Source organism: Eublepharis macularius, chromosome 6 (assembly GCF_028583425.1).
Source record: "Eublepharis macularius isolate TG4126 chromosome 6, MPM_Emac_v1.0, whole genome shotgun sequence".
NCBI classification, from domain to species: Eukaryota; Metazoa; Chordata; class Lepidosauria; order Squamata; family Eublepharidae; genus Eublepharis; species Eublepharis macularius.
In genome coordinates, this window is record NC_072795.1 from 24704945 (window position 1) to 24728673 (window position 23729).

The 23729-nt window shown below is 44.2% G+C and overlaps 2 protein-coding genes across 4 annotated transcripts in view; one reads left to right on the top strand and one right to left on the bottom strand.

The window, feature by feature from the left end:
- Positions 1-17770, bottom strand: part of SERPINI1 (serpin family I member 1) — a 122580-nt gene extending 104810 nt beyond the window's left edge. For both annotated transcript variants that reach the window (XM_054984158.1, XM_054984157.1), the window contains exon 1: positions 17608-17770. The gene's annotated coding sequence lies outside the window, so the exon portion shown is untranslated. The remainder of the gene's footprint in view (positions 1-17607) is intronic.
- Positions 17771-18030: 260 nt separating this feature from the next.
- Positions 18031-23729, top strand: part of PDCD10 (programmed cell death 10) — a 28876-nt gene continuing 23177 nt past the window's right edge. Inside the window, exon 1 of one of the 2 annotated variants that reach the window (XM_054983993.1) lies at positions 18031-18097. The gene's annotated coding sequence lies outside the window, so the exon portion shown is untranslated. The other variant, XM_054983994.1, reaches the window with a different exon arrangement.

Genomic DNA, 23729 nt, shown 5'->3' on the forward strand with positions numbered 1-23729 from the left:
CTCACCCTCCCAACTGTTATGATTTCAAAGAATTTTAAAGGTTTGCTGAAGACTAGTGTGGAAGACGGTTGGAGGGATGATCGTGAAATAAAGGTTAAGTAGACAGCTGAGATGATGTAACAGATGCCACAGGGGAGGGAAGGCAACTTGTGCAGCTAAATAATCAAGACAAGACTGATGACATGCTTTGCAGAGGGTGAGAGACACTCTCCCCTTTAAGACACCAGGCAGGATCAGGGACTAGGTATTGCCCAGCGTAAGACACTAAAAAAACTGAGACCTGGATCCTATGAACAAGTTCTGTGTGCACTAGATAAGCATGCTCTGCTGGCAAGGACTACATAGCGTGCACGGAGCTTATTCGCAGGATCCAAGCCAGAGTACTAAAAAGGAAGGCTGCTGAAATCCTCTAGATACAGGGATTTCCTCGGGTCTCTTTTCCAGTACTGTCATTAACTACATATCTGCCTGTAAGAATTCTCTCTACTGAGCTCAATATTCATTTCCTCCACACTTGTTAGAATGGGCCAACCTACAGGTGGAGCCTGGAGAGCTCCCAAAATTACAACCAATCTCTTGACTAGAGAAGTCAGTTACCCTGGAGAAAATGGCAAGTTTGGAGGTATTATACCCTCCTGAGGTCCACCTTTCGCCAGACTCTGCTGTCTCCAGGCTTCACCCCCATATCTCCAGGAATTTCCCAGTCAATAGTTGGCCACTCTAGCCCCCAATTATCTCACAAAGAGCCACAGAAAGACTTGGAGGGAAACACACACACACACACACACACACACAAAGGAGTCAAGGCTTCGGCCATCAGATTCTCTGAATGCTGCTTGAGCCTTTGACAGAAGATTTCTTCGGCAAGTCATATTGCCTCTTTGTCTTGACTCTGACTATTATGACTTTCCCTCTTCGCTATTTGGCACCCGCACTCTCTATTATGCATAAATCAAACGTCATTAAACAAGCATATGCACATTTTGGCTTGTCCCACCATTGCCATCTTCACATATTGATTTTCTCCAAAAAAAAGGAGGAAAAATTGTATTAGCTTCGTAAGAAGTTATGATAGGGGAGGTGAAATTTAATATCATGTCTCAGTTAGAGATGAATGGGACGTCATGCTGAAGAAAAAAGATGTCTGGTATTATGCCTGATTTGCGTTTAAGGTTGTACTTCTCAAATCTAAATGCATCATACAAATGAGCAATCCAAAAACTGGGGATGAATTAGTTATCGTTATTTATCTTCCATTTGAAAAGTACATTTATTCAAGAGGAGGGAGGACAGCTTGTAAATGGATAGCCAGTGACAAAACAAGACCATGGAGTGTCTGATGATCCATTCAGGTTGCCACTCTCCAGGTGGGGCCTGGAGATCACCCATAACAGCCTCCAAGCCTCCAGGCCACAGGGATCAGTTCCCCTGGAGAAACGGCTGCTTTGCAGGGTGGACTCTACGTAGGATTGCCAACCTCCAGGGAGTGGCTGGAGATCTCCTGGAATTACAACTGATCTCCAAGCCACAGGGGTCAGTTCTTGTCAGGGAATTTTTGTAACCCTTTACCCAAATATGAGCTCTATTGAAGCAGACCTTTTTACACAGAAGTTAGAATCCTTCATACAGGGAACGTTCTTTCTTTAGATTAAAAGTCGTAAGATTAAAAGTCATAGTAACTTTACAGTAATGTCAATGTTTTGTTTTCCTTTTCTCAAATCAAGAAATAGCCTTGGAAAACACTCTCAGGGAGGTTCTTACGCACACTGTAAGAAGTAAGGTGCCGCACTTTTTGACATGTTTATATCAGGAAGAATTTACTGTCTTGTCATCTGGACCCATCAGGTGCCATAATTCCTGAAGGCAGCATTTCCAAAGGATTATTTGTATAAACCCGGTGTTAACCTTTAATCTTTTATTCTGTAAGCAATTAGCTTTGAAAGGTATATAAGATTCTCTGCTGTGACTGATCTTTATGCATATATCAGAACATGGTGTTGCATCTAGGTTTTATTCTTAATAAAGCTCATTATTCTTTATGGATCACTATTTTGGTGTCTTTGTTAACTGTGGGTGATGGCTGTTGGGAAATGTAATCTGAACGCAGAGTACCTTTAAAGATTTTTTTCCTTAACGGTTCTCATGGATAAAATGGCTGTTTTGGAAAGTGGACTCCATGACATTATACCCTGCGGAGGTCCCGCTGCTTCCCAAACTATGCCCTCCCCAGGATCTAACCCCCAAATCTCCAAGAATTTCCCAACACAGAGTTGTCAACTCTATGGATCATGGGCCCTGCTTCAATGGTCTATAGATCACAGCCTGCTCTTTCACTTAACATTCTCTAGTCTTCCATCTCATACTGAGAGCTCCTGTTTGAACAGCAACAAAATCCAAATTATTTTCCAAAGGATTTTTGTAGATGTGTTTGAATTGCCCAAATTATTTTGAATATACAACATAAATCTAATCAAGAGTTTAAAAAGACAAGGTGTGTAAAGAGTAATCTGCTAGTTGGGAAGGTCTCTGACCACAAACAAAAATATTCACAGGCTTACTTGTTTCTTTAAAAGGGGGGGGGGAGAGTGGAATGAACTCCACCAAAAGCAAGAAGCTACAGAAGCCTAGTAAACTTAAGAGCCCATACGGATTTGTTTATTTATTATTTGGTATACCTTTACCTTAGTCCACCCTTCCTCCAAGATATGAACGATGAGCACAATGCACATCCAAAGATGTATAGTCACACCATTCACCTTTCTCAATCACAGCACAACATTCCATAAAAACGGGGTTAACAGATGACTGTCCGTGTGGTGCCATCGTGTGTCCCCAGGACAGAAAGAGAACTTCCAGCAGGTTACATGATGGACATCAGATACCAGAAGTTTCAACACAGCTCCACCTGATGGCAGTTTTTGCCACTGAGTGACTCCTGAAGGTAGAGAGACCCAAGGTTTCTTAGCATGTAGCTTTACAGGCCTTTGCATGAGGCCTGGATCAAATGTTAGGCTCTAGCCTAGTTCTTTTCCACCTTATATAGTACTTCCCTCTCAGATTTCCAGGGTTTGGGTTGCTGGCCTCTTCCTAGGGTTGCCTGCTCCAGGTTGGGAAGTTTCTGGAGATCTGGGGTTGGTGCCCGGAAATGATTGTATTTGGAGAGTGGAGGCACCTCGGCAGGGAATAATGCCATGCCGTCCGCAATCCAAATCAGCCATTGCCTCTTGGGGAACTGATCTCTGTAGCTTGGAGATCAGCCGTGATTCAGGGAGCTTGCCAGGCTCCACCACCTGGAGGCTGGTGGTTACCCTACCTTTCCTTCTCCTTGTGGCTACCCATACTCTTCCCATTTTCAAAAGCCTTATTTAATTTCTAGCTCTGCCTTTGAATGAGGAACAACATTTCTTTAATAACTGTTACCTATTTGGCTCCTCTCTTCGGCCTGGCCCTTCCTCTTCATGTAGCTGCTCCCCTTGTTCACATCCTGGGTCATTTTTCTCTCTTTTACTCTCTCATCCTTTGCCCGCTACCCTCTGGAGATATTTAGACTGTGTGGCAGCTATTGCCAAATGTAGAAAAGCACTAGCTGCCACACAGGTTTTCTATTTTTTTCCTACCTGAAAGAGCTGTACACAGTTTTACTATGTGTTGGGGGAAAAGCGGTGTACACACATTTAAATAAACAACTCTGTGAGTTAACATACATCCCATGAAAATTCAAAACCGCTACCCACTTGGAAACAAAGGTGGGGCAGGAACTGGAAGACAGCCCCATAAACAAGAATTAAAGTTTCACTTTTAATCAGAACTTTATCACAGTGGTACAATGGTTAGAGCACTGGCCTAGGATCTGGGTAGTCCATCGTCAAATCCCCCACTCTGCCATGGAAGCTCATTGGGTGACCTCAGGCCAATTAGGCACCATCTCTCAGGCGAATCTACATCACAGGGTTGTTGTGAAGATAACATGGAGGAGAAAGAATGAAATGGAGGAGGGAGAATAATGTTGTAAGCTGCTTTTGGGAGTAAAGAAGAACTGGATGGTAGAAGCAGCTGGCGTGTGTCCTTGCTTTCAAGGTCTCAGCTTTTATGCCCTATTGGACACTTCCTGGTTGGGCACTTTCTGAGAAAGGATGCTGCATCAGATGGACCACTGATCTGATCCAACAGGGCTCTTGTTATGTCATGTGTGAAGAGGCTACAAAGTTGGGGTTGTGTGCAGAAAGGCGGCAGGGGGGAGGAACCATAGTGGATTCTCAAAAACAAGAATAGTCTGTACACATCATCAATTGCAGTGCGAAGTATATCGTGACTGTATGTTTTAAACCCTACTTTAATGTGGATGAAGCGAAAGCATTCCAGAGGAGCAGATTTACTGAACCAATTAGATTAAATATTAAAATATATTAGCTGTAGAAGGCATGGTATCTGCTCTCTGGAAAGACACCAAGAGAAAGAGAACAGATAGCATCAATCCCTTCGCCCAGAAAATGAGACTGTCAAAAGAGACTGCTTGAATATATACTCACTCTCTGCCAGATGATATTTGATAGTAATGAGGGAGGAAACGGCGTGTGTAGTCCACAAAGGACATCATTAGTATCTAAAACCTATATAGGAATTTTAAAAACCAAAAGACTAATGAACATAAATTATAATTATAATTAACACAGAACTCATTTAGTGACAGAGAACCGGATTCCAGCATCTCTCCTTAGCAGGACAATTTGCCGGGCACAGATCCCAGGATTAAATGCTGAGAATTCGCAGTCGTATTAATCGCTTTTGTAGCTTAAATAAAACTTGTCTCTCTGAATCGCCCATGAAAGGCAAAACACACTCCAGTTCAGTCCCACCCCTCCATTAACTGCTGCCTTACAGCAAACAGGCAGCCCAGAAACTCCCTTGCAACGGTAAGAGAATGCAGGTTTAAGTTCCTGCCTCCCAGGCCCTCTGTTTGTAGAGGGAAGACAAAGTAGTGGCTTTCAAAATCTGAGCCAAACTCACAAGAGCAGGTTTGCTGAGTACTGTCAGACAGGAAGCAGTAACCACATCTAAAGAATCCCACACTAAGCCCCTTAGATCACACAAGCCAGGCTCCACTAGGCGAGAAGCCTCTAGCTACCTGCAGCAGCTAGCACTTGGACACTTGAAGTTGCCTTATATCACTGAATCAGAATTTTCCAGTCTGACTGCCAGTGGCTCTCTAGAGTCTCAGTTGGAGCAATAACTTTCCCCCAAGAACAGCTACCTAGGATCCCATTAGCCGGAGATGCTAAGAGTTGAACGGGGTGGGTGGGTGGGATTCTGTACACGCAAAACATGTGCTGTACCAGTGACTGTAGCCCACTCTAGGGCTGCCAGGTCCCCTGGTGAGGGCTGTGAATCCTCCGCTCTCACCTTCTGCCCGCCACCACCACTCACCTGGCTGCTGGGGGGGGCGGGGGGAAGACGCCTCCTGGCTTGGCACAACAATGTCGTTCCTAGGAATGACGTTATCACGTGCAGGCCCCAGGAGTTCACACCAGGATGATTGGGCGTATGAGGAGGAGATTAAAGTGAGTGTTATGTCCCCACCTCCTGTTGGGAGGGTAAGGGGACCTGGCAACCTTAGCCTGCCGCTGTTTTAACAGCTTCTGCTCCCCTATCACTTTTACCTGCTTACTCACCCTCCTACCCATAATGTCTGCAGCTGTGAGAAAAAAGGAAGTCACAGGGGGAAAAAAAGGTAAGTGCAGGAATATCCTTATGGGAAAGCCCCTACCATCTTGAAAAGGCAGCAAATCATGACGCAAATGATTCAGTGCCAAGATAGAAACTTCTAGTATATCACACTCTCACTCACTCACCCCATTGTGAATGAACTTTTTTTTACAGTTAAGAGATTTTTTTACAGGCTGATTCTGTACACGTTGGATAATGCACTTTCAATGCACTTTATCAATAGTTTTAGGTGGATTTTTTGTTCCGCGCACAAAAAAATCCGTTCCAAATGATCTATAAAGAGGATTGGAAGTACATTATCCAACGCGTGCGGAATCACTCACAGTTAAGAGAGTGACAGATGCTAAGTCACTCCCAAATTACCTTCTGAACATCCCATGAGATCACAGACATTAAAGGCCCAGGGAGCTCCGGTCCACACAGACGCAGGCAAAATATATGCAAGAACTCTTCCCTCGATACATCTACTCAAATGTTCCACAAACACAGATCAGGAGTCCTGCCCTGGTCCAATGGGAGTCCACAGAACGGCATCGCACCTTCTAAGTTGTTTTGTTTTGTTTCCAAAAGCTGTTCCAAGGGTCTTGTGGTAATCGGCAGGGAGGCAGCAACATTGTGTTGCCCTGATTGAACTATACCTTCAGGATCCAGCGATTCCTCCCCATCTACCCCTTGTAGCACCAACTGCAGAGGACTGAATGAGTCATACGTGGTTTTGATGTTTTATTGTATTTTGATTGGAATATTGTTGGAAGCCACCCTGAGCCTGCTTGCAGGAAGGGCAGGGTGCAAGTCAAATAAATAAATAAATAATAATAGGATGTGGCAATCTAGAGGCAAATGGGGGGCATTTTTTGATGTTTTATTGTATTTTGATTGGAATATTGTTGGAAGCCACCCTGAGCCTGCTTGCAGGAAGGGCAGGGTGCAAGTCAAATAAATAAATAAATAAATAAATAAATAAATAAATAAATAGGATGTGGCAATCTAGAGGCAAATGGGGGGCATTTTAAAACAGATGGGGAGCAAAAAGATGCCTTTCTCCATTTCTGAAGCTCTGCTAGAGTCAAGATTGGACAACATGAGCAGACTCACTCATACCACTGATCAAGATGCCCGCTCCACTAGGACTTCCGGATCTGAATCTCTCAGGCCTCTTTCGGACATTATCTTAGCATCACTTCTCATGTTCTTTCAGTACAACCATTCCAATGCCATGAACTCCTCCTCTAAGCATTGATCGTCCAACCTTATTGGAGTGGTTCCCGGAAAACACACATTTCAATGCTTCTCACTCCGCTACAGTAATGTAATGGAAAACTACGGAAAGCAATTGAAAATGGGAAGCGGCCATTTTGAGCCCCAGCAGTTTTAATGACCATCCGGCAGGACATGTGCAAACAGAAACCTCAACTTTGTCAGAGGCTGCCTCTGTGGGGTTGGGCTCATGCTCCTGAATGCTCTCCAACGTCCCTTGTTGAAGCTGAACTCCTTTCCTTGCCTAAGTGCGTCAGGGAGGCAGAGGGGTTTAGCTTCTCCGTGGCTCCTGCCGCTGCAGACCCAGGCCTCTCCATAAACCACCCGAAAGAGCTCTCTGGCACATCAGCTTGAACTTTTAAGGGCAAGGCTGCAGCTGAATGGCCCAGGAGTCCGGGGCCAAATTTCATGAGAGGAGGAGTCCCCACAGCCAACTACACCTGTGGGCAGGCTGTCAAAGTAAGACAGCTCCTCATGGGCATTTGGAATTCCCAGAATTTGTTTACACTATTAGCATTTTGTAGTTTGGGTTTATTACACTGTGTTCTCTTTTGCGTTTGCCAGGATGTGCCTAGCAAGCAGGACCCCTCAAAATGAGCTGTACCCCATCATTGAAGCTCCTGCACTCAGATTGTCAATGGCAGCAGAGTGCCCGCTGCCACTGACAGAGCCCCTGGGCCAGGAACACTAGCACTGGAGCTGTAGGATGCCCTGCCCTCAGATCTCTGGAGAGGCAAACGCAGTGGGGTGTTCCTTACCCTCAAACACACCTGCTGCTACTCACCACTAGACATGGGTACGAACAGCATTACGAACAGAAAAAATCCACGAACAGCCCGTGCGTCTGTTTGCAAACAAGCTGTTCGTGAGGCTCCATTCTAAACGAACAAGTGGTCATTGCAAGCCTCGTTCGTTGCTTTCGTCAGCCGTTCGTCAGTCCAGACAGTCTGGTGCCTTTCAATCAATTCCCCTGGCAACAGGCAGGGACTGAACTCTGTCTGAACTCCTTCTGCCTTTCCTTCTGGCTTTAACCCTACAAAGCATTTCCAGCAGAGAGTCCCATTTTTGCCACTGTGAAGAGAAAATGACAGCCAAGGGGGAAGACCCATGGATCATGACTTTCCCACCATGCAATCTCTCTGAAACTTGGGGGGTCCTCAGAGGACAGTGAGGACTATGTCCCCTGCAAATTTGGTGGGTATTGGACATTGGGAATGTCAGTTGGTAACCCCTCAAACTAGCTGCCATCAGACACTGCCAGGACAGGGCCCTTTAAACTATCAGCTGGAAGGCGGCAGGGGGAATCCCCCTCCTGCCACTTGCCAGCTGTTTAAAGGGATCTTTAAATGGTCCTGGAGAATCCCTATTTGTCCTGATGGGGAAATTTACACGTACTAAGTTTCCAAACAAGGCGGATACTGGCTTCCTTGGGTCCTTTCTTTCTAACATGGGCATCAGCCTTAAGACTTATTACTTTAACAAAACTAACAGTGCAATCCTAAGCAGAGTGACTCCCATCTAAGCCCACTGAAATCATACTCATATGATTGCATGGAATAAGGTCATGGTGTTCTGGACTGTACCACTTTCAGTGCCACGTGTGCACCAGTATTTTTTAACACTCCCCTATGTGAACTTCCTACTTGTAGTAAAATAACAAACACACAACAGAGAAAACGACAGCACTTGGCATGCAAGGAACTTGTTACGTGAAGACATAGCTTAAAAGACATGTTCCATTTGCCGGGTGAAGAGGCACGACCTATAATTTTACTATCCTGTTTTTGTAATTTGCAAATGGCCTCTTAGAGGGTTCTAATGATGGAGGGGGCCACTGTTCTCTTGCAAAGAGTCTACGAGACTGGCATAACAAGTAAGCTACTCCAATGAAGGTGTTTAGAAATGGGGCGTTGCGCCACCGAGGCAGAAGAGAAAATGCTCATCTTACAACCTCAGAAGTGTAGAAACACTGATTTCAGCTATGCTGGAATAAAAAAGCCACAAGTATCTATTTAGTATACTGTGTCTTATTACCAAGGTATACAGCAATGTTTATACTTTATACATCATCACCTACCTAATGAAATTTTAAAGCTTAAAATTTGGCATCTCCCAAATCTAAAGAGGAAGAGGTTTCATTACATCATTTTTACAGAAGGCAAAACAAATGTAAGATGCACGTCATTCTCTGGGAACTGTAAAGCCAAGCTATTCACATTTCATGTTATTAAATCTCAGAGAAATTATCTTTTGGGCATTCTGCTTCCAAACCCTAGAATCCAGTTTCCATACTTCCTCCATGACACTTCACTAACATGGCCATATTTAATTCTTTTTTAAAAGGAGGCAGAAAAGAAGCATTCAGTTTGCAGCAGAGTGGGAAATGAGCAAATCAAAGAGACTTGGGATCTAGTGAAACTTCGTAAACTCATCCTTTCCACTTGAAAATCCTTGTGTTGCTTCTCCCTTGAGCAAACCAATCTGCAACTCTTTCCTCCTGGGCTATTTTTCATTTCCTCATGCTGAATATTTCCCCGTCCAGTTTATGCAATGCTAACTTCTTTTTTTTTTTTGCATCAGTTGGGAGCAGAAAAGAAACTCGCCAGGAATACAAACCACCAAAATGAGAGACAAATTTAACAAAGCTGCCCTAAACAACGCTGCACCCTTCCAAGTCCATTGAAGCTAATTAGTTTAGGAACGTGTAACTCGGCTTAAGATGCCACTGTAAAGAGTTTCACAATGTGAATGATGGTAGAGAGTGCTGTCAAGTCATAGCTAACTTATGACGACCCCTGCAGGGGGTTTTCAAGGCAAGCGATTAACAGAGGTGGTTTGCCATTGCCTGGCTCTGCATGGCAGCCCTCGTCTTCCATGGTGGTCTCCCATCCAATGACTAACCAAGGCTGACCTTGCTTAGCTTCTGAGATTTGGAGAGACTGGGCTTGCCTGGGCTATCCAGGTCAGGCTCACAATGACAATACCCAAAACCAAAAAAAGAGCCCCACGTGGATATATCTGATCACCATTAACGGGAGACCTGCCATGATGCTCGTAAGACAGCCTTCAGCAAGTCGCTGCCTCTTTGCCTAACCTTTTGGAGGATTAAATGGAATGATCCCATATATGCTGCTCTGAGCCGCTTGGAGAAAGGGCGCGATAAGTAGATAAGCCCCCAGTGATGATCAGAGGGGTGATTTGCTAACCCTCATTTTTCATTTATCCGAGCCATTTATTTCAATTCCGCTAAGTATACAGCTTCATTTTATTAAATTAGTTTTACCATTAGAGCAACAAACAGTACTTGCCCTCTCCGCTTTATTCCAACAAATGAAACGGGAACAGCAAAGCTGCAAACGGGAGAAAGATGCGAGGGCTGCTGATACGCTCGTCACGTCACTCAAATCAAGCAGCATTTAAAATCTTAATTCTGGGCTTTCAGGCACTGGCACAACATTAAGCCAATACTGTTCGTTCCAAACAAGAACATCTGCCTTTCCTTTGGAAAAGAACAGCCAACTAGGCACTGCTGAAAATTCTCATCAGTAGACGGGGCATTAAGAGAGGGGGAAAACACTTAAACTGTATTTTCCTTTGGCAAGAAAAAGAAGTTGATGGGTTTGAACTAATACAGTTAAATTTATTTTGTTTCAAGAATTTATATGCGGCCTCTCCAGATCCCTGCTTGAGGTGGCTCATGAGTACAAACAGTACCGTAAAATCATTAGAAACAGAAATTATCAAAATTAAAAACAAGCCAGTCAAAGTCACGACAGGAGTATAAAAAGAGCATAAAGCAAACATGCAACAGCCTAAAATGCTCATAAAACAGTCCTCGGGTCAGAAGCGGACCATAACACAGCTTTAAAAAAGACCATAGTCTTTAGTGAAAGAACTGGGGGGCGGGGGGAGTGTTTGTTTAAAAGACAGCTAGGCAGTCACTGGGCAAGCCTCCAGGGGGAGAGCTTTGCATGCAGAAGATCCCAGGTTCAATCTGCAGCATCTCCACTTAAGACACTTATCTCCTCCCTTTCGGTCACAATGTCTAAGATCCACTGGGAACATTTGAGTTTACCATATAAATTAGATCCAGAGGAGTTAGTTGTGTTAGCTTGTAGTTGCAAAATAGTAAAGTACCCAGTAGCACCTTTAAGACTAACCAGGGCTTTTTTTCTGGGAAAAGAGGTGGTAGAACTCAGTGGGTTGCCCTCAGAGAAAATGGTCACATGGCTGGTGGCCCCGCCCCCTGATCTCCAGACAGAGGGGAGTTTAGATTGCCCTCCATGCCTCTGTCTGGAGATCAGGGGGTGGGGTCACCAGCCATGTGACCATTTTCAAGAGGTTCCGGAACTCCATTCCACGCGTTCCAGCTGAAAAAGCAGCCCTGAGACTAAACAACTTTATTGTAGCTTTGGAGAACCACAGCTCTCTTCGTCAGATGCATCTGACAAAGCTAATGCTACAATAAAGTTGGTTAGTCTTAAAGATGCTACTGGACTCTTTACACATAAATTAAGGAAGGACCACAGATCAGTGACTGAGCAGCTGCTTTGTATGCAGCAGGCCCTGGTACTGAGCCAAGCTACAAGAGACGAATTACACGAGGAGGAGCACATAAAGGGTGTCGCAATTTCTTTGTCAGTTTCACCTCCCCTTCTAAGAGGCTAAGAGGAAATAAACAAACCCTCTGAGCCATGATCTCCCTGGCTCTGTAGGGAGGGGAAATTGACAAAGCCTTCTGATCTCTTTTAAAACTCAGCTTCCCTGCCAACATTGCGACTCCCTTTACCTGCTCCTCCTCGTGTAATTCGTCTCTTGCAGCTTAGCTCATTGCCAGATAAACCACACAGTAGCTGATGTGAAAGAACCCCACCTGAGAAACTGCAGACCCCCCCCCCCCCACTCAGAGCAGGCAATGGTGACCTTGACAGAACAACGGCCTGACTCCGATGAAGGCAGCTTCATGCGTGTGCATGAATGTATGCAACAAGATTGTCAAATGTTCATTATTTCACTTGTTCAAATAACAAACATTACACATTATGAGGCAAGTACTGTTGAAGAGCCAATAAACCTGATTCCAACCCCAAAACTTGCCAAAAAAATCCTGGTTCTGCCCCCAACTCAGCAAATTCTGTCCTAGCCTGCCCTTCCAGATTCCTCCAGGCTAAACCCCTGATACGCCAAAATTGGCCCAGGTTCTGCCCTTGACCTGCCATCTTGCATTTCAGTGTAGTAAGCCAGCATGGCGTGGTCGTTAAATCGGAGAAACTCAGATTCAGACTCATGAAACTCACTGGATGAGTCTACCTCACAAGTGTATTGAGGACAACACAGACAACAAAAAACCCATATAAGAGACCCCAAACTCCTAGGAACAACTGCAGGAGAAAAACGCAATAAATAGATGGGTACTGCGTCTGCTTGCTCTTGAGCTAAGAATGTGTAGAGAACACACTCAATGCCTATTCCATGTTTCCTTAGAAACTCCCTAAAACCCCATGATCATTTGGAAGGGCTTGTTCCATACTTAGTAAGATCATGTCTAGTCTCTGTGCATTTAATTGGGTTGGATCCAATAATGCCTTTCTGCTAAGTCCTCCTCCAATGAAGTCTTGGCAGAAGGGAGTCTTTAAAAACAACCCTTTGTGATCAAGAATTATACTGCCGCTTTATTGGCCCTGGGCAGAATCTATAGGTTGCTACTATGCCTGGCATATCGTTCACCTTTATTGCCATTTTCATGCATTGCTTCGCTGGTTAAAAAAAGTTGTTTTCTCCTTGGATTTATTCTACGCACAGCTGAACATGATACTTACTTTTGTGTGATTGCCGATCAACGCTAGGTCTGTTTAGCATAAAGGCTTGTTGCTTATAACAAAACTGGCTCCCTTGACTCTGCGGGTGAAAACCAACTTTTTTTTTTTTAAGGTACATTCCTTACGTGCAAGGTTTTCCACTTGGGGACAGGCATATGTAGTTTCTCTGCTGCTGCCGCCAATAGTGTACCTAGGGTTTCCTATAGCCCACCAGGGCCAGGCAATCTCCCAGGGGTTTGCCACATTGCAGCAAAACCACCCCTTCAACAATCACGTGTCACCGGTGGGCAACCATGCAGCAGGATGTGCTCCTGGTGGGGCATGACGACTTCACTTCCTGAAGTGACATCATTGCACCCCCGGCAGGCATGCTCTCGCACTTTGCAGGAGCCAAATTGGGCCCCAAATGGGCTGAATTGGCTCAGTGCAAAATGCAAGAGCAAGCTTGCTAATGGCATGATGCACACTTTGAACAGGTGCAAAGAGTGACCTGAAGATAAGTGCCAGGTCCCCCTTCTCCTGCCCAGAGGATATAGGGGCCTGGCAACCCTAAGCTGACACATGCCAGGCTTACAAATGGCATGGATTCCCTGCCCCAGTCCCCTGGGTGCAGCCATCGCTCTCCTCACACCACCAGGGTCTTTTGATTTTCTTTTAAAAAACTGACAAGTGGATATCATTATATCAATATAATGTCGTAACTTTGTGTTCCAGGTTCTCTGAATTCCCAGCTTTTATTCTTTAATGCCTTTCAGTGCAGAGAAATGCCTTTCCCGTTATATCTTCACAATGAAAGGTGCTAGAGGTTAACTTTATAAAAATGTGAAAGCTGGGAATTCAAAGAGCCTGGCACACATATTGGTATAATGTTATATTCAGGGCTAACTCAAGCTGCCACCTACAGGGAGACAGGAATACAGCATCTGCCCACCTCACTCACCCCATGGGGATGCAGGAAAGATGGCACCTGTTATCCTCTCCCTCCAGGCTATGGCAAGAAGCCATTGCACACCCTGCTCTGCTCATCCCCAGAAGTGGAGCAAACGCCAGCAGTGGGGGACAGTGGTGCTCACCCTCCTTGCCGCGCAGTGTGGCAGGAACTCACCGCCCACCTCTTCATCCAGCCTCCATTGTCATGTGAGGTACAGGAGAAGGGAGGAGGAGGACGGCTGGGCTGGGTCGTCCTGATGGTGGAAAAGAGGGAGGGATCTAGCAACCTAGCGACTTATTGTGCAGTCGACAGTGTAAGCTTCTGCATAGTTACCCCATTCTAAACCCCGGATTTCAGTGGGCTTAGAATCAAGTCACTCTGCACATGTTTGCGCTGTAAAACACATACAACTTAATAACAACCCATGTTTACTCAGAGGCAAACCCTGTTGTGACCCATTAATCTCTACACCCCAAAAAGTATACACAGAATTTAAAACCTTGGCTGATTTTAAAGCTAAATTCATAAATTAAAACCTCATTTGAACAATTGCAAAGGTGTCCCCTAAACTTTCCATTCTTTTTAAAAAGTCCCCCCCCCACAAGTCCTCATAAAACCATAGGCGTAGGATGCCATCTTAGAAGAGCCACTCTCCCCTTCTTTCCTCCCATGCTTCTAAGATGGCACCTGTCAAGACATTCACCTCACCCTACCTATAGTTTCAAAAAAGAGCCAAGGTACGTAGAGTTATCTGATCAAAGCACTATTAATTTGTTACCAGATCTGTTAATTGGTTTACTGCAGCACAAGTTTTCGTAAGAAAGAGGCTATTTTGTCATATGCATGGGCAGAAAGGGTGAGTGTTACTGTGTACTCCAATCCAAGGTACAACAGAAGGGAGAATGCCCAATGCTGCTTATGGCTACTGCAGAAAGACCAGATAGGGGTGACATATGTTGCTTGACAGGTACAGCCCCCTGGGTCACGTGTCATTTGTCCTGAGCACAGGACCTTCGTTTGCTCATTGAAGCATAAGGAAAATAAATTCTGTGTGGCTTGCAGTTGCTGACTGGGGGGCTCAAGGGGAGGAAAGATGGCAGGGAACACACAATACGAACAAGGTGAGAACGCCGCACTGTGGCAACACACAAGAGGCATTCTCCCAGTTCTAAAACCTTCCAGGACTTACACCCTTAGAACCAACCATATGGATCGCTGCAGTCATATAGCTGCATGGGTGTTGCAAGCGAATATACTTGTGCAAGAGCTCAAAACAGGAGAACTGCAATTCACCCATCAGGCACTCCAAAGTAATCCCATCTACTACAACAAATAGTTTGTAGGATTACGCACAGGCATATCTTTCCTGCAGCGCTAAACTGCTGTTGTTAGAATCTGGCTGCCTCATCAAACACATTTGCTAGGGAGAAGGGTTTTTTTTATAATTTATTTTACTTCATTTATACCCTGCCTTTCTCCCCAAAGGCAACCCAAAACAGCTTATACCATTCCCCTCTCTTCCATTTTTTTCTCAGAACAAACCCTGCGAGGTAGGGGTAGGTTGGGCTGAGAGTTCGCGACTGGCCCAAGGCCACCCAGTGAGTTTCCATAGCAGAGTGGGGAATCGAACTCGGGACATCCAGATTCTAATCTGTCACTCTAGCCACTACACCACATGGGCTCTCCAAGTTGCACTGAACCAGGTGAGATTTAGTCCTAAGTAAACAGGTTCAGAAATGCTTCCTTTCATGAACAGTTCCATTCAGAGAGAAAGTCCCAATCAATCTTTTATTCCATATCAGTCTGCACTGATCACATAGGTAATCACAGAATCTGAGATTAAGTAAAATGTCAGGTCTAAGAAAAATCTCAGCGTCTGTTCTCCCAAGACATCTAAAGATCGGACAGCTCCCTAGCGCATTTTGAATTACTGTTTTTATACTGCTTCCCAAAAAAGGTAATACACTCACTGGGAAAACGGCAAAATCTCCCAGACCTCTACGGTTCCTTTATCACGAGATCACTATAACTCCATTACTACACCACAGTACAGTATTTCTAGACTGACTCCATCTTTAGTGGTCATGGGGAGTAGCTAACTGGAAGCCCATCATGTTAAAAATACTTTTTCTGTTTTTTCTTAAAAGAGAACAGATGTAAACAGAAAAAGTGATGGACAGTTGCACTTTCCCCTGCTGTTACCTATAACGCAAGTGTCATTTCCACAGCAGAGAGGTTTCAGTCCTGCTTTCCCTGTACTGTGCCTCTTTGTTATCATTAATGGGTCCATCATCTAGTACAACTCCGAGGCAATAGAACCGATTTGGGAAGAAGAGGGGCTTTGTTTTACGATGACTGCTTCTGTTCCGCCAGTCTCAAAGGAAGGGAAAAGCTTCTGAAGGTCTTATCCAATATTTGTAAGCATTAGCTACTCCTAAGTCACGCATAAGTATTGGTAAGCAATACCTTTACAGGCAAACTGATCGGATAACTCCAAACAGACAAATTGGGATAAGATTCCTTTGCACATTTACCTGGGAGTACAATCTAAATTCCATTTAGCGGACTGCTTCTGAGCAAACCATTATAGGATTGGTTATAGATCCAAATCCCCCAGCATCAGTGGAATCCCCAACAGTTACACCCCCCCACTAAGTCTGTTGAAGTCGGCTTAGAAGGGCTTAACTCTCTTTAGGACTGCATATGTCCCAGTCTACACATGTTTACTCAGAAGTATATCCCACTGAATTAAATGGGATTTACTCCTGAGGAAATGTGCACAGGATTACAGCCTTCGTCACGCTGCACGTATCTTGTGAAAGACCATAAGCAATCCCAATTTATGTGGTTTGCAACATTATTTACTCCTCCGTTTTGGATTTTACTCTTTAACATAAAAGAGAGGCATAAGTACTAAACAGCGACTCATTTTGGAGTCAGTGATCAAATTCACCACATATTTCAGTACAAAGGTTTCAGCCTCTATGGAAACAAACAAAGCCCAAAGGCTAGCAGTTATTTTACTAGGCTGACATCCAATTTATAACTTTGGAATGGAGAGATTTCAGAAACAACACGTCTTTTTTTAAAAAAAGAAAGAAAAAAGTGATGGTATTACATGGCTAGCTCCACAAAATTAACTCACAAAGAAGACATTCCCCCTCCAGGAGGAGACCATGAAACTGATCTAGACCAATATTTGACTACTGTCTAGAATGACAGCGAACAACATCTATTAAAAAGCACTGGTCCCTTTTTAAAATACGGTAATAGTAACTAGCTTAAGGCATTTTCAGCCTCAAGAGCTTGCATTTTAAAGTTCTGAGCCTCTTTTACTCCCCAAAATCCTTGTCCTACCACGTGAACCCGGGGTTATATAGAATGGCAATAAATGAAACGCAGATTTCACCCCCCCCCCTTTAAAAAAGATTTGTTTTCTTTTAATTAGATCATACTAAATCAAAACCTCAAAAAAGAAGATAGATCCAGTTTGAAACCTCTAGGAAAACAAGGGCGGGGGGATGTATCAATGTACTTCAGTCTCTAGCAACAGGGGAAAGAAATAATAAACGCTCGAACCTTGGGAAAGGGATTCGTCAAAGCCCATCCGTGAAACTGGGTAAGGTTTAAAAGAAGAAGAAAAATTAACCCGAACAGTGATTTATTTTGACGGAACATCTAGCCTCCACGACTAAAAAAAAATCGTACTCATTAAAATCAAGGGTAGTCGAACACTCTTAACCGTTAATAAAACCGAGAATAAAATGACCATTAAATAATATTTTTTTTAAAAAAAATGGGTGTGGAGCTGTCCACTCCTCCCCCCTCCAGCTGCTGTAACTACGCTATTGCAGAAGTCACTGGAGGGGCGCTTACCTACTCCCAAGCCCCGTGGAAGAGCGACGCTGGAGCTGCAGATGTTGCAGATGTGGCCGGCTGCCTGCACCCCTGGCTTAGCTCCACAATGGGACTGCTCCTTTCGCCGGCGCTACACCGCAAACCCCACCAGCCACTCGCGCGAGCACCACCTCGGGGATTGTTTCTGTTGCGCCTTGCAGCGCCTGGAATACTTTCTCCCCCCGCCTCCCTCCCTTCCTAATATGGGTATCGCCACGCCCCGTCCTCCCACCGTGAGCTCCGATTGGGTGATCTCCCCGCCCGCTCCCCCTCCCCTTTCTCCGGCTCTTTTCCTCCTCCCTCCCCAGCTTCGTCCCGTCGCGCAGTGCTTGCCGGGACTTGTAGTTTTCCCGCCGAGCGGACTACGAGTCCCAGGGGCCCCCGCGCGGTCGCCGGCTAGTTCCGGACAACGCCTGGTGTGTGGTAACGGCGACGGGCAACGGCGGCGGAGACGCGTCCCTTCCGGAGGGTACTTCCGGCAGCGGCGACGGCGGCGGAGCCCGCTCGGGAGCCCCTGAGGCCTCGAGGGGCGGGTGGGCAGGGAGGGGGAAGGTAAGGTGACGGTGGCGCGGCCTCGCCTGGGGAACAGCCGCAGGGGTCATCAGGCAAGCCCGCGTCGGGCCTAGTCGCACCGCGGGCGCTGCGCCGCCCCCCGGCCGCAAAGGGGCTTCGAGAATCGGGGGTCAGGGGCGGGGCGGGCCTTGGGCTCCAGGAGGGCCTAGCGCCTCAGGCAGGCGCCGCCGGGAGCAGCCTCTCCGCAGCGACCTGGTTGCCCCCGTGGCCTTGAGAGGAGGGACCGCTTTTTAAATTATATTAATTCAATCAAATCTCTCCCAATAAGACGTTGAAGAGATGGTTGTTCCCCTTTACCCCAAGCAAGTGAAGGAGGGGTTTAAGGGATTTTGGGGGAGGCGTTAGGTAGATTGGACATCGACCTATCCCACTTGTATTCCTTCCTTCCTCTGGGGGTGCTGTACATGAACTTAAGGGGAACCCAGCTGGATCAGGCCAGTGGTGCATCTCATTCATCATCCTGCCTTATACAGTAGCCGGCCAATTACTTTGGAGGGCCAACAACAGGGCATAGAGGACGAAGCCTTCCCCTGAGGTGGTCTCTTGGCACTAGTATTTAATTTATTTAAGAATATATGAACATAAAAAGAGTCCTGCTGGATCGGATTAGTGGTCCATCTCGGCCAGCACCTTGTCTCTAACAGTGGCCAACTAGATATTCTGGCAAGGGGCTTCTCTTGCTGTTGCCTCCCGGCACTGGTATTTCGGGACTTACTGCCTTGGAATATGGAGGTTCCCTTCATTCTCCATGGCTAGTAGCCATTGATAGACCTGTGCCCTTCATGAATCTGTCTAATCTCCTTTTAAAGCTGCCTGTGCCTTTGGCCTCTCTCCATCTTGCTCTCACAACAACCTACCCTGGGTTAAGCTGGAAAAATTGCGGGACTGAATCCCACTGTGGCCATGAGCTCAGCAACAGATGGTAGGGTCCAGTCTAATAAAGATAGGCTAAATAGTAAAATATAAAATTGTGAGAGCCTGAAAAGTCTATCCTTTACATCTCCTCCATTGCCTTCATCCCCAACCCTAGCAAAGTTTAAGTATATGTAACATTTTTGTTTCCTGTCCCTTGTTAGCGCTGCCTCTGTTATTATGCAGTGGCTAAGTGGTTGGACTGGAAATCGGCACTCTTCTTGTTTGAATCCACTACTGCGTGAGCTGAGCAGGTGGCCCTGACTAAGCCTTTCATCTCAGTCCCGGCTCCCCAGGAGTATTGTGATAATAACACTGGTTTGTTCAATGCTCTGACTTGGGCGCTAATCTATCTAGAAGAATGGTGTAGAAGCACTGTTGTTGTTGTTGTTTAGTGAACTAACAATCTGGAGGGGATTGGCATTTAGGGATCCAACCCCTGAACCACAGAACTAGCTCATAAAAGTTTTTCCTTTGGAAAAGAGAAAATGGGGTGTGGAACCCATAAGGAAGGAGCGGTGATGAAGTGTTGTGTTCTTGGGTTGAATGGAATCCACCATGGATAGCTGTGTTTTTTCAGTTAGACAAAAGTCCAACAGCATTTTAAAGATTAACAAAATTTATTCCTGAGTAAGTTTGGCGAGAGCTCTGACTAATTAATGCTTATGCAGGAATACATCTTCGTAGTCTTTAATGTGCCGCCAGGCTCCTGTTTAATTTGGATTGGATGGAGGAAGTTTATCCGTTTTGGAGCAAACTGGGTGTATTCTTCAGCAGGGAGAAGACCATGATGAGGCCTGAGTCAGGCTTTGTATACACAAGTGTATAATTCTTCCTGACAGCAAGCAATGCTGTTGATGCGTTCATAGAGATGGCGAGGAGTCACTGTCCACAGGAAGCTAGCTAGCACGTTAGGGAGGTGACTATGCTTCAGTATTTTCCCCTGGATCTAGGTTTCTGTGAGCAGTGAGTTCTTATCAAAGGGGGAAGTGCTCACTTATGTGGTTCCCATCCTGCAGCGTGTAGTAGTAGAGGTCTGGAAGTCTTTTACCAGCTCATCTATTGTTTGTGGACACTGGGTCTTGGTGGGCACATCAAGGGCACAGTGCGCTTGTGGAGAGGATGAGGTGGGTTAATGAACAGAATGCAAGTACAAATTTAGGCGCACGTAGGATGAAGAGGAAGCCAAAGTACTACTATCTTAGGTAGGCTGTTGCTGTGATCCACTGTAAATGATTTTACAATCCTATAAATTAGAAAGCTGGGGAAAGAGAGAGAGGGATAAACAGGATGAGGGTAAGAAAGAATGGGTGGTGGTTGATTATTCTGTTGAATTGGTTACAATATCATTAGTTATAGTGAGTCAGAAAGCACTGCATAGCAATTGGTGGGAAGCAGGCTAGTAGTCAGGGAGTAGATTTTAGGGACTTAAAATGGATCGCAGATATTGATGCTGAACAAGAGCAAAATTCTGTTGAGGAGGTCTCACAATACATGAGTGAGATCTTGTGAGACTATGAGAAGGTAGAGGGTTCCATGTTTCTGGCTCTGGAAGGGAAAAAAAGAGGTGATTTTTCTTCCTTCTCTTTATGCAAGTGTGCTGAACAGCTCAGGAGGCCTGGGTCAATAGTGTATCTTCAGGAAAAGTACTCTTGCAGATTTTCATGGGTATAGGAGATGATGGATTGATTAATCATATAGGATATAATCTTTCAATATATTGCTAAGTAAGGAAGGTAGCTTGTTAGAAGATTAACACTTTGGTACATAGTCATGATATCCTATATCTGGTCTGTTGACAGTATCCTGGATACAGCTGTCCATAATAGGCCTATGTAAAGTTCTCACTGAAGAGTCTTGGTATGGGATTTGATTCTTGAAATTCTTATTTGTGCGTGCAGCTGATGCCCCCAAGTAGTGGGCTAAAGTAGAAGGCCAGGAGGAAGCACTGTCAAAAAACCCTCACAACAACCCAAATTAGGAGTGTTTGTTTCTGTGCGGTATTTTTGAACTACAGTTATCTAATAATCTTGTGTGCCTGAGTGAATTCATTCTTGGTGAGAAGTTCTCACAATATGTTTGAAAAATAAAAATGAAATTGGATGTCTTTTTTAGTTCATGTCAGTCCTAATAGGAAAAAAAAACAAGTCCAGTGGCACCTTAAAGAAAAACATTTATGTTTTTCTTTATGTTTTCATGAGTCAGACCATCAGGATTAAGGAAATAAAGTTAAAAGGACAGTTTCTAGGGAGGGTTAAGAAAATAAAGTTAACAAGCGCACCCCCCCCACACACACACACTAGTTGAAATGATTTCTAGTGTTCGGCCTTTACAGACAGTAGGCCAACTTCTGGTTTTTCTCTTGTGTTAGTTCTAATAAAGTACCAAAGCTGATACCGCCCTCCATTTTTGATGCAGCAGAATAAGTAAATGTTCACCACTTGTTCCATTGTCTTGTGGGAAATGTCTGTTTCATACCTTGCAATTTGTTCTTCTGAAAAGCACTTAATTTTGTTCATTTACTTCATTCACACCCTAGGGCCTGAAGCAGTTTACGTCATTCTCCTGCAAGAAGCTGTTCTTTGGGAAAGCACTTAAATTTTGCTTATTTATATATTTCGCTTATATTTTGCCTTTGGGTCCAATGGGGACCCACAACGGCTTATGCCTTTCTCTTCATTTTTCCTCACCACAAGTGGTTAAGTGGTTGGATTGCAAGTCAGCACTCTGTAGGTTCGAATCCTACTTCTGCCATGACCTCACTAGGTGGCCTTGAGTAAGCCACTCCTCTCAGCCCCAGCTCCTCGGCAATATTGTGGGGATAATAACAACACTGACTTTATTAACTGCTCTGAAGGAGGCACTACTCTGTCTAGAAGAGTAGTATATAAGTGCAATTGTTGTTATGAAGTAGGTTAGGCTGAGTTTGTGTAACTGGCCCATGGTCACCTGGCAAGTTTTTTTTTTTCTTTTCGTGATAAAAAGTTTATTAGAGTAGGCAGACCCAAATAAACTAATGCAAAGCAGAAATCTGACAATGCAATGCCAAGCAGGGCATGCCCACTATCTTATATAGTATCTTACAAACAAATCATGGGAAAGGTTAATTAGAATATCAAGTTTCTCCTTCCAGAAATAAGAAAACATTTAGTCAAAAACTGTGCAAAGATTGACAGGTCAATTTATTCTGTAGTCCAGTACATTTGACACCCTTTAGGCACCTCTTGTTATCTTTTTTAATTTTAACAACTTTTATTAATTATAGAACGGAGACAATAACAATAAACATTAAATAGCAAATACATGGAGTAATATAGTGGTTATACAAGATTGCAGGTTTCGAAGAAAAACATTTAAAACACTTGTTTACTGTAATTTGTAGTTCACACACCACAAAAAAAAATTCACAATATATTGGTATAGATAGTTTAGCTTGTAGTGCTAAACTTTCAATATATCTTGATAAAGATGGTTGGGAGGGAGTGTTTCGGTTTTGTCGATAAAATCTAAGAAAGACCACCATTTTTCATAATAGTTAGATGTAGAGGAATTAGCCGATAAATTGTCTGTTATTTTATCTATAATGAGCTGGTCCCACACTCTGGAGTACCAGTGGTTCAAGGATGGTGGAGACTGATTTTTCCAAAAATATGCTATTGATGATTTTGCTATAGCAAGTAGGTTATTAATTAAATCTTGTACCTGGCAAGTTTTCATGGTAGAGTGGAGATTCGAACTTATCACTTAGATCCTAGTCCAGTGCTCTAACCACTGCACAACACGTAAAGGTCCCTGTAAAGGTATTATTGAGAAAGAACTAAGTTGTACTGGGAATCACCAACTTAGTTATAAAAATAAATCGTAAAACTACTAAAAATTTCTGGGGTATTAGCAGTAGGCCCTGAGACCTTGTGCTGGCAGATTCTGTGCAGCATGCCCAAATGGGTGTACTAATTAATGCAAAGTTTGCACTTCTATTTTGCCAAGATATTTATTTATTTATACTTTTAGTCCGCTCTCCCCACAGGCGGGCTCAGAGCGGAGCACAACACAGTAATATACATAACAAAATAAAACAATGGTAGTGATTACATTATATTAAAAACATCATTAATACAGAAAGGCAAGGGAGAGTCTTTTTGTTTGTGTGTGGCTCAGTGTTCTGCAATATAAATGCTCCCTTTAACCGAGACATGGCTGAATCTTCAAAACAAATTAGCTGCATCTGTATGTGTGTTAACCACAAATTCTCTTATTTCTGATTGCTCTTGATGGAAACCTTAGGCGTGTCTATGGAGTCATTCCTTGATAGTATAAATCAGTTGCTATTATTTCCTGTCAAAATTGTTTTAAAATAAGCGGTAGGTAAAAAAAAAAGTAAGATATTGGCAGATGCCTTTGAGCCTTTTAACTTTTTTTAAAAAAATTAACCTTAGCATTTAATAGTATTTTGGGAAAGCTTTTAAACTGTACCTAAACATAAGCTTTAAATACATGCTTTCATCAGACCACAGGGTGCCTGAAGAGCAGCCTTGTTAAAAGATTCTCAAACTTTGTTAAACTACAGAGAAACATACTCTAGTATTTAGGTAATGCTAATTTATTTTTGGCACAAT